The 7,578-nt window shown below is 45.5% G+C and overlaps 1 pseudogene; it reads left to right on the top strand.

The window, feature by feature from the left end:
* Positions 1 to 223: 223 nt before the first annotated feature.
* On the top strand, positions 224 to 7,180 carry LOC136479238 (uncharacterized; annotated as a pseudogene).
* Positions 7,181 to 7,578: the final 398 nt, after the last annotated feature.

Genomic DNA, 7,578 nt, shown 5'->3' with positions numbered 1-7,578 from the left:
GGCCCCGTTCGCTGGTCTGAAACTTGGCTGAAACTGGTTGAAAAACACGGTTCCGGCTGAATTATTGTGAGAGAAAAATGCTGTTCCGGCTGAAAAAAGAAGCCGAACAAGCCAAATATGGGGTAAGCCGAACATGGCCATATTGATAATTAGCCTTGTGTTCTTTGTATCCTAAAAACACCTTTCACTTAATAAGAAATATTTTATTTATGTACATTCCTTTATGTTCTCCTTAAAAATGTCAATTAGTTATTTTTCTTGGTCATGTTCTTGTTGACCGTGTACACCAGGGGACTTTGGCATTTCACCCATCATCAGAAACGAGTTTCGCAGTTTTACCATCTCTCAAAGTGGTTTTGCTAGTTTGCCATTATGAAACTGGTGTTACCCGTTGAAATACATTTTAGGGAGTTTTAATTCGTGGAAAAAAAAGAAGACGCCTCCTTCCATTCCTACCCCTGCGCTGTTATGTTCATCCAAACGGATCGAACGTCAAAACGGATCGGCCCTCTCTCCCGTTACTCCCTCTCCTCCATCCCCGGCGGCAGCTTCGGCGACCGTCGGTCGCCCTCGCCGCAGCCGTCCGTGTCAGCGCTAGGAGCTTCCTCGACTTGGGCGTCGGGGCCGGGCGAGGCAGACGACGGGAGCGGGCGCTTCTGTGTGGGCATTCCGGCCGCTGGCTCGGCTCGACGCGCGGCGTTCCTGCTAGGAGGGAACGAGGAGGAGGAGGAGGACGTCCCCGTGCGCCAACTCCAGTTCGGCCGGGTGACAGCACAGGCCGCCGGCCGGAGGTGTCCAGTCCACCCGCCAGCCTTGGCGGCGGGAGCCGGAGCGCAGCACTAAGCGCATCAGCACCGTGCATGCTTGCACCGAGCTGTGCTCGCTCCTGGGCTCCTGGCCGTGCGTGGCCTTCTTGGTTCCTATGCGTGCGTTTGTTCAACAGCAGGTTGGAGAGCAGCCCCTCCGTTGCTCTGCGTGTGATTTCCTTGCCTGTCTTTGAGTGATTTGATTTTGTTTGGTCAAAAGCTTGGTTCTTGCATCCGTGAATTAGTATAAATCTTTGGAGTATTAAATTACTTTTTTCACTTGATACGGTATTCACAACCGCCGGAGCCGCCAGCCACAGTTGAATCGGCCCTCTTGTTCATCATGGTTCAGCTGCCTACTGGAACAGTTGGCTATTTTTCTTGCTCCTAAATCGTGTACGTCTACATTCTTGTGTTTTCCGTGAACAGCGCCAGGATTCAAGAGATTTGTGATTTTATTTTCGCAGCTCTGCATTCTTGTGTTTTATGTGTGTTTTTCTCCTCTCCTGTTCGTCCTTCAATTGGTCGATTTAAGGGCGTTTTTGTTCGTTCTTTTTTAGTCGATTCGAGCAAGGATATGTGCTGATCAAATCCCCCAAGTGATTCAACTAATTTGGTACGAGCTCGTAGATCGATCCAATTTTCGGTTTAGGGTGAAAAACCCCGTTCTTGCCCCAAATCTTGCATGTCCTAGAGTTTAAGCTGAAATTGGGCGATGATCTCTTAGAGTATGCTCACCAACTCCCTTGTGATGGTCTGTGCAATGTTTGGGAGCGATTCGTTTTGATTTCGACCGGTTTCGTCGATTTTTGTGCTCGCCCCTTCTCTGTTCGTGCGCTCGTGTTCGTTCTGTTCTTGCGTTCGAGCTCCAGATGGCCGCATCGGTGTGGGCTTCGTTGGTCACCGATGCAGTCAGGCACGGTGTGGGCGGCGCTGATGCCGCTGGGGATGGAGGAGCCGATCCGTTTTGCGTTCGATCTGTTTCGAGGAAGATAACATGAGACGGGCGTAGAAGTGGAAGGAGACATCTTCTTCTTTTTCCACGAATTAAAACTACCTAAAATGTATTTCAGCAGGTGACACCAGTTTTATAATGACAAACTAGCGAAACCACTTTGAGGGATGATAAAACTGTGAAACCCGTTTCTGGTGATGGGTGAAATGCCAAAGTCCCGTACACGAGGAAGGTACACGATCATAGAAACGTGTGGCATTCCCAGTGGAGGCCGGCAAAGATTGTCCTTTTGGCAATCTTCCTTATAATATCTACAATGGCACCAGCCTATGTGATTCAACTCTACGGTAAATTCCACTACCGACCTTCCTTGTAGTAGGTTAGAAATTCATCTTAGGGTACAGTGGTTCTATGGTTGGGACCATACTTATGGGCTTGTGGTACGTGGGCTGCTGGCAAAATATCACATTCATTGTCGCCACACTGCTGCTGGTGTACCTCATGTCACTAATCTCAATGATTTCCAAGGTAATTGCATACTTACTTAGATCATCACATGATAACTAAGAATAAAAAAAAAGCAAGTGAAATACTAATTAAAATTGGGCTATGAATCTGTGACCTGTTGTCTAAATTAGGCCAAGGGGTTCTACATGGAGCCAGGGCTACTAGGGGTGTACATTGTATTCCTGTGCTGGTCAGCAATTAAAAGGAAAAAATATTTATACCAAATTATGCATGATCGATGTGGTTGTCTATTATATTGGAGTCAGTTTATAATAAATGATAAAACTAACTTTTTTATTTTCTTGGGCTCTAAAATTTGACCTCAACAGTGAACCGGGGACAAGGTGCTACAAGAAAGAAAAAGCTAGTTCAGGTGAAAATTGGAAGACTATGATTGTAAGTATTCTTTATTATTTTTTTTAGAAGACTTCACCGGAGGGGGGAGAGCCCCACCTGAATGATTTTCCATAGATTCCGGCAAGCCAGTAAATGGAGGGTGCCAGGCACCTAGAGTTTACATGTTCTTAATCGTACAGGGCATTAATTCATGACAAATAAATTACACCAGTGATCAGCAATGGAACGGTCTTGGGATCGAAGGCGGCTGCTCCATAGGCGACATGTTTCCCTGCAGCTGTACAGGAGGCGGCTCAGACAGGGTTGCTGATGGCGAAAGACGACGTCGTGGCGATGGTTCCAAATCTGCCAGCAACACAGTAGTATCATCATCGGGAAGTGCTTAGCCGGGATATGTGGTGACCGTGGCATCTCCCATAGGTGAGTTGGCTCCGGAAGGTTGACCCCAGTCCAGCCAATATGATTCCAGAAAGCCGAAGGAACCAGGCAGCGAAAGATGAGGTGAGTAAGTATTCTTTATTCTGTTATGGTTCTTATCTATAGTGATATTTCATCAAATATTTCATCGAGATATGATTTCAACATTGGCAGAGTTTTATTGTTGAACTAATCAGCATCGCTGTAGCTGCTTTCTCGACGGGCACCGACTACAAATGTTTATATATAGGTATGTTCATTCCAACTGAAAAAAACATCAAATCAATAAAAATGTGAAATTTGTTGTGCCACTTAAATAGAAAATGCCTCAAATATTGCAGTTCAGAAATGTGGTAGAGTCGGAAAATGACATACCGTATGGGTATGGTTTTTTTCCATTTTGTCTTTGCTATGGGATCCATGTACTTCGGCATGATGTTTGTCGGCTGGGTCACTCATCATACATCAGAAAAGTAAGTTCAGATAGAAACCTGATCGCAATGAAAAAATGAATAATGTGTTCATGTTCGATATTTTGTATTTTGTCTCAGGTGGAGTATGGATGCCGGCTGGACTAGTACATGGGTCCATATAGCTAACGAGGGTCTAGTAGTAATATCCTTCGGTAAGTAAGTTGTGCCTAAAACCCTCAACTTCACTAAGCACTACTGGATTCAGGTTCTTTGTCGAGTGCCTAAAGCACTCGGCAAAGATTAAATTGCACTCGACAAAGCCTTTGCCGAGTGCGGTACTCGACAAAGAACATATGGTAAAAAATTGATCGGCAAAACCCTCTTTGCCGAGTGTCTTTTATCGGACATTCGGTAAAGACTTTGCCGAGAGCCCCGGAGGCACTCGACAAAGAAAAGCGACCGTCACGGTGCCGATCCCATTGACGGTCGCTTTGCCGAGTGCCAACCCTGCAGGCACTCGGCAAAGATTTTTTATTTTTTTAAAAAAAATTCTTTGCCGAGTGCCCTCTATCCGGCCCTTGGCAAAGATGTTTTTTTTTTCTAAAAATTCTTTGCCGAGTACCCCCTGACCGGCGCTCGGCAAAGTTTGATTTTTTTTTTTAAAAAAATTCTTTGCCGAGTGCCCTCTGGCCAGCGCTCGGCAAAGTTTGATTTTTTTAAAAAAAAAATTCTTTGCCGAGTGCCCTCTGGCCAGCACTCGGCAAAGTTTGAATTTTTTTTTAAAAAAATCTTTGCCGAGTACCATGGTCAAGGCACTCGGCAAAGCTGAAAAAATGGTTTTCCGAGCGCCCATTTTTCCAGCTTTGCCGAGTGCTGTGACCATGGCACTCGGCAACGGAGTCCTTTGCGAGTGGAACACTCGGCAAAGTGAACCAAAACGACAATTTTTTTATTTTTTTACATTCCATCATGACAAATAAATTCATACAAACATATATCACATATATATCTCATCCATCACATATATATATCATTCATCACATATATATCTCATCTATCCACACATCCATCCGCACATATCACATCCATCACAATATATATCACATATATAATAATAAGTGCTCAAGTCCATCCAAATAAATTCATAAGTCCATCAAAGTCCACAAGTGCATCACAAGTATATCACAAGTCCATCACCAAGTGAACAACAAATGAAAAAATACAACGTGCACTCATCTCGGGCACTACGACTGTGGTGAAGGCCCAGCTCCATTATTCGGAGGTGCATGAGGTGGATTATTCGAACCACCGTCAGATAGAGACTGCACAAAGGAGAAAAGATTGCATGTGAGACAAGATTATTTGGATAGCTAATCTAGAAAGGTAGAGGCCATACAAGCAAAGCACAAGCAAAAGTAAAAAAACTTTCATACTCACAGGAGTAGCTGTAGCTGCAGGACGCGGAGGCAGAGGTGGAACCAACAACCCAGCTGACAGAGAGAAGCCCACACATTGCCCAAGCCCTTGTAGGAACTCAGTAATGTCCGTCAGCCTCTGTGTCTAGGCCTGCCGCTCGGCCCGCTCGGCCTCCAGCTAGGCCGCCATCCTCTGCTGCCCGGCCTCCAGCTCCTGACGTTGCCTCATTTCTTGTTCCAGCCGGGCCTGCAATATTTCACTCCAATGTTTCAGTAATATAAAGCTAATTAAGGTGTGTAAAGATCAATGTATGACGAGTAAAACAAGAATAACCTCGAGTGCGTCGACCCGGTGCTGTGCAGCGGTCGACCATGTGCGAATGGTCGGGCTCTCGCTCGTGCTCCGTGCTCGGATCTGGGAGAGAGAGGGAGTAGAGGCCGTGTCGATGACGTCGTCGCCAAGCCAGAACCGCCCATGCTTCTTGCCTTGCCCCGCCCTCATGACGGTCTCTCCATCGAAGTTCTAGGTGCTCGGATCGTGGTCTGGCCCATGGAGCGACTTCGCCACCTCAGTGTACTCACTGATGCAGGAGTGGACGCTCGGGTTCGTATATGCCTCGGGTGGGTCCTCCAGGTTGAAGGAGACGTCAGACGTCGCCTTGCCCTTATGGGCCATACACCATGCCTGGAAGTTCGAGCAAGCCTGGCTACTATGTGACGCCGACTGCGAGAAAGACAGCACGATGATTAGAAATCAGGCAGAACTGAGCGTCACAATAGATAAATGAATTCGCGTACCCATGCTTATTTGTATCCGGCGAGGCTGCGGCTGCCTTGATGGTGTGCTAGACCTTGCATCTGCAAACAACGATCCCGGGCATCCATGTGCATCTTGAGGTACTCCTCCGTGAACCACCTCTCCACCATCATCGCCCAGCACTCAGGATACGCTTGGCACCACTAGGGAATCATCTACATGTCATCAAGTATTGGACATATAAGAAGATCAAATTAAACCAATTTAATCTCAAAACGAATCAATATTGTCACGTACGATGCTTACAAACCAAGACATCTTCTGAAATTTTTATCATAGCCTCCACATACGATATCATAGCCTCCACGTTGTCACATGTAGAGATGTATTGGTTTGTAAGCATCGTACGTGACAACGTGCACGAAATCTTCTGAAATTTTTATCGTAGCCTCCACATACGATATCACGACATCTCAACAAGTTTCATGATTTTCGGACTTCGTTTGCTTTTTATAGAATTTAAAAACACTTCGCACGCAAGTTCGCGGTCATGTTTCGTGAACAAGTTGTCCGAAATTTCGGGTCCGTTCCTGGATACGGCCTCACACTACACTCAGTAACATGACTATCATTTTTCAAATCATTAAATTCCATTATTCGTACCATGTGCAGTTCAAATTTATATTTTTCGAACAAATTCAAGTAAACGAAATAAAGTAACTAAATATATAAAAAGCTACAAAAATCCCCAAATTCTAACGAGGAGTTCCTGGTACTTTAAAAGGGCCGCACAAAAAATTTGTAGGCCAAAAATAAAAAAATTTTGCCAAGCGTCGAGGCATGACATTCGGCAAAGGGGGTCTGTGCCGAGTGCCAAGAATAAGGCGCTCGGCAAAGAGGTTTTTTTATTTTTTTTAGAAATTTCCTCTTTGGCGAGTGCCTTCATAGGGGCACTCGACAAAGGTATTTCAAAAAAAATGTAATTTATTTAATTTCTCCATTTGCCGAGTGCCGAAGCTGTTAGACACTCGGCAAAGACATTCAAAAAAAAAATTGAATCTTTGCCGAGCGCCGTGTCAGGGGCACTCGGCAAAGTATTTTCCAAAAAAAAAAAATCTTTGTCGAGTGCCTAACAGCAGGCACTCGGCAAAGAAGGACGTGGCCGAACACCGTTACGCGGGGCAGCCTATGCCGAGTGCCGCGCTTTTGCCGAGAGCCTGGCACTCGGCAAAGAAGTCCTTTGCCGAGTGCCCTTTTTTGCCGAGTGCCCGGCACTCGGCAAAGAATTCTTTGCCGAGTGCAATTCTTTGCCGAGTGCTCGATTTTTGACACTCAGCAAAGCAGTTTGTACTCGGCAAAGGCCCTGTTTCCAGTAGTGAAGCATAACAAAAGTGTCAAAAAAAAATGGCCATGGCATGCACTAAGTTTTGTTTTCAAAATGTTTTTGCTGCAAAAGAAACAAACTCTATTATTAACAGATGAATGTTTGCATTTGCAGTATCAATACTCCTTGCCCGGATATATGGAATAGGTTGGCTTCGTCAGATACTTGAACGGATCATTGGAACAGGTGGTCAGCAGAGTGGTGAATCCCGGACCACAGAGCTCGAGATGAACACCGGACCACCACCTTCGCCGTTATCGCAGGCCACCGATCTCCAAATATCTGAGTCTATCAACATCAGTGACTTGAGCAGTAACGACAACACTGAGCCATCTCCTCTGCCTACGTTATCACAAACCGAGAGCGAAATAGTTGAAGAGTAGTAAAGAAGGCAGTGGCCAGTGGCATATTGTCGGGTGTTTGTATGATACGGAGGACTGATGTAAAAATTATTTTTTTTTTCACTCAAAGTTTATTTTTTATGTGTGCCTTTTTTTTATACCCTCATCCGAAAAAAATAGTGAAGACGATTCTCATGGAGCAACCATGGGTATCCTCCAGCCTACG

Source organism: Miscanthus floridulus, chromosome 9, assembly GCF_019320115.1.
Source record: "Miscanthus floridulus cultivar M001 chromosome 9, ASM1932011v1, whole genome shotgun sequence".
NCBI lineage: Eukaryota > Viridiplantae > Streptophyta > Magnoliopsida > Poales > Poaceae > Miscanthus > Miscanthus floridulus.
Note: the sequence above shows the minus strand (reverse complement) of the source record. Positions and strands in the feature narration are given on the sequence as shown.